This window comes from Lolium rigidum, chromosome 1, assembly GCF_022539505.1.
Source record: "Lolium rigidum isolate FL_2022 chromosome 1, APGP_CSIRO_Lrig_0.1, whole genome shotgun sequence".
NCBI classification, from domain to species: Eukaryota; Viridiplantae; Streptophyta; class Magnoliopsida; order Poales; family Poaceae; genus Lolium; species Lolium rigidum.
In genome coordinates, this window is record NC_061508.1 from 283,887,445 (window position 1) to 283,891,769 (window position 4,325).

The following is a 4,325-nucleotide window of genomic DNA, read 5'->3' on the forward strand; positions in this document are numbered from 1 at the left end:
CCGGCTATGAGGTTCGCCATGAATTCTTCTTGGACTTCGTCTCTGTCAGCGTCCATAGTTTCTGCAACGACTTGCAAGTTATAGGAACCATCATATAATCACATATATAGATATTAATTAAGGATATTGCAGAAAATAGAAATTGGAGTTACATATATAGTTATTAATTAAGAATCAATAATGTAGTGCTGAAAGCAGATAGTGCAGTTACATGCATATATAGCTCGATTCCATTTTTATTTAACCCTAATACATCACTAGAATCTCTCAACGGCGCTGACCGGGTCCTGAGCCGCGCTAGGTGAACACCCAAAGCCACAGAATAATCACAGGATCATAGCTCATGTGAGATCATTGCAGAACTGACCATCCGTTTCTATACATGCTGTCTAACACATGCAGGTAACGGCGAACGTGCTCGTCCTCCTCTGTAATGCGGTGAGCTACCACCTCCTCGGGGGCCGGCTCCCTCTAAAACGAGCGTGGCCCACACGACCTCCACCAAAGAAGATCTGGGTCGATGACGGGACCCGGATTCCGCGCCAAGGTGCGCACCTCGAAAGATAACACCTCCCAGTGCCACCCCGGCGGAGCCCAGTTCCGGACCTCCCCCATCATCAGCATCTGGTTCAGAACGGTCCCAGACCCTCCACGACGCGGCGGGCGTGGCATCGTAGCTATGAAAACTAAATCATATATGTACTAACATAATTAAACAAACATAATATTGAATTTGAATAACTGAAGAATATATATTACTAACAAATATTACTACTTTTCACTACTATTTTCTAGCATATAAATTTGTATGTAACAAATATTTCTAACATATAAATTTCACTACTTTTTTACTTACAAATATTTCTAACAAATACATTTTTATCTAACAAATATTACTACTTTTTACTAATTTTTTCTAACATATTAATTTTTATTTAATAAATATTTCTAACATATAAATTTCACTACTTTTTTACTAACAAATATTTCTAACATATGAATTTCACTACTTTTTTACTAACAAATATTTCTAACTAATAAATTTTTATCTAACAAATATTTCTAACATATAAATTTCACTACTTTTTATCTAACAAAATTTTTCTAACTAATACTACTAATTTTTCTAACTATTATTACTTTTTATCTAACAAAAAAATAAAAAAATGCATATGTGTGGCGGCCGATCGGCGGGCCGGAGGAGGAGGGAGAGGGGGCTTACCGGAGGAGGCGCGGCGGCCGGGGGCGTCAGCGGCGCGCGTAGCGTGGAGGCAACCGGAGGAGGTGGCCGGAGGCGGAACGCGCGGCGGCTAGCGTCGCGCGGTAATGGGAGGAGAGGCGGTCAGGCCGGGCGCACGCGGAGGGCGGCAGCGCAGCGGACGGCAGCGCGGTGGGCGGCGACGCGACGGGCGTGCGCAAAATCGCGGCAGCCTGGCGGCATCGTGTGCTTCGTCTCCGCGGGATTGATCTCCGCGGAGATGAAGTGTTGGCCGTTATAGGTGGATTCATGGAACCAACCGGGAACTAAGCCCTATTTTGGTTGTGCTGTTCACTGCGCGTGCAAAATAACCGTTAGGTCCCGGTTCGTCGCACGAACCTGGACCAAAGACCTATTTGTACGTGTCTTTTTAAATAATTTCTTTTCCCGCCTTATTTCAAATTAAAAAATAACATACTTCCTCTGTCCCGAAATGTAAGGCGTCTAAGGATTAGTCAAAAGTCAAACTTTACTAATTTTGACCAAATATTTAGAAAAATATATTTACATCTGCATTATCGAATGGACATATTAAGAAAATATATTTTATGATGAATCTATTTATGTTGATTCAGTACTGTAAATGTTTATATTTGTATGTATAAACTTGGTCGAACTTAAAAAATGTTGACTTTTGACTAATTTTTATGCGCCTTACATTTTGGGATGGAGGGAGTATGATATATCAAAATGTTCAGAAAAGAAATGTCTATGTACCAAAGACCCTCTCCAACCTCGCTCCCTCTCCCCTTCCTTTTCAGCCGCTCCCAGCGTGCGCTACAGGGCAAAGCCCGTGTTGTGCCGACGTCAGCATGCCTTCCTTTTCACTAAGCGAGGAGAACCGGGCCGGCGAGGCGGCGCTCTCCTTCACGGCGGTGCAACTCGGCGGAGGTTGGTGTGGCCTGGCGTGGCAGCAACCGGCACGCTGCGTCAGGGGTGACTTCGGTGTGTTACAGCAAACGTACTAGAAAATCGTAATGGTAATTAGTAAAGACGTGACTGATTAGTGTGTTTTGGCAAATTCCGCAAAATAATGGTGTCCATGAGCCAATTTTCCCTTCTTTATTTCCTAGGTACCTGAATACGCATGAGGATTGTAAGATTTACATGTGTGCCCCTTTCGTTTTCAGCAATGAACTAATTCGCTATCCGTTTTGGTAAACAACATGTCCCACCATATCCTTTGCTAACTGCATGGTCGTGAGCTCCACTTATTTTACTTGACCTATGGCCAACTTCTTGCTGGCTGGACAGATATTTCATTTCCTACGTACGTACAATCGGCGCGCTGCCGCCGGCACTGGCAATCTGTGTCCCCCTTGGCCTCTCAGTCGATAAGACCGACACTAGAAATCTACGAATTGATGATGAATGTGTGGGGTTTTTTGCTAGGGAGAAAACTACAGGAGCTTCAGTTTCAGCTCGACCACACCACACCGATGGAATCACCCGATCCAGCAATCCTGATAAGGCTCCGGCGACCCGACGAAGCTTGGCCTGACCATGACGTGCACCAACTTGCCGCGCCGCTGCTAACGGGCACCGGGACAGCGACGCCCCCCCGTCGGCGCTCGCTCCACACAGATACGCCTCCCGTCTCCTCGCGTCACCGAGCGGACGACTACGACTACGAAAACGACGACGAAGACTGGCTGCGCGTCCGTTTTGAGCCGTTTGCGTGGCCGGCCGGACACACGGACAGCGCCCCGTGTCCGCGTATCCGTTTGGGTCGCACGCTGCGCCCAACGCAGCGGCCACCCATTTGGCCATTTTGCCTATTTCTTTTGGAAATAGGCCATCTGGCCACACATACTTATAAATAGTATGTAACAAATATAGAAATAATATCTAACAATTATAGAATAATATCAAATAGCATAAAACAATATCAAATAAAATGTTGCATGATGAAGAAATAAAATGTGCCATAGTTCGAACAAATATAAAAATTACAAATTGAGATTGTCAACTCAATTTGGACGCTCTAGGATCTCCTTCGCCTCTTCTCGAACCAAGCTCTCTTCGCCTCGCTCATGTTGGTCAAGTCGGCGTTCATGATCGGGTTGTCCTCGGCTTGGCGTTTGAGCTCAACTTCCTTCGCCTTCAACTCCACCTCTTGGGCCCTTGCCGATGCTTGTGAGCTCAATTTCTCTCTCTTTGAGCTCAATTTCTCTAGCTTTGGTCTTGGCCTTGACCTCTTCTATCTCAAGCTTCTTCTTTTGGACATCGAAGTAGTTCTTCATGTCCTCCTCTTTCTCCCGGTGCCTTCTCTCATCCCTCTTGTCCGTGGACACCTCTCTATCGGCATGCAGCTCCTTCAAAGTGCCAAACAATAACATGGACGAGTCATCACGCTTCAAGTCGGCTTTGGTTGCCTTGTGGCCGCGAGGACGACTTGCACGAGAGCGGAGCTACCGCAAGGCTGGCCACCATCAAGGTCAATGACCGTCGGATCTTTGGCGGTCTTGTTGCCAGTCAAGGTCGCCATGTACCCCTCGTACCCCTCCTGGAACTTGGGGGTGCCATGGAGTATCTTCCAACAATGAGGGAAGGCAAAGGTCTTTTCTCCATTGACCGATTTGTACCAATCCAAAGCTTGCCACGCCTAGAGCAAAGCGAGACAAGAACGATAAACATATGTGCAAACACCGAATGAACGAGTTGAGGTTAAGAATCATACCAAGTCCTTCATGCCCATGCCGCTAACGGGGAGCCGCTTCGCGTGATCATACGCCGCCTGGAATTTGTTGCATTCCGTTTGAATTGTTTCCCACCTCTTTTGGAGCGATATTTCACTGCGGTCGCTCTCAAATGGATCCTGTCCGTATTTGCGATGCTCATGAAAGTATTCATAGATCCGGCGCCAGAATGCGGTCCCCTTCTGCTCGGCACCCGTCAATGCATCTTGCCCGATGATCAGCCATCCTTCGACCAGCACCTTGTCCTCCTTCTCCGTGTAGTTGCTGGTTCGTTTGCTTACGCGGCGAGCTCGAGCTTGTGCAGCTGCGGCTTGCGTCAGCTCCTGAGCGAACAACGGCTCCTCCTCGATGTTAATGCTGCCGGGACA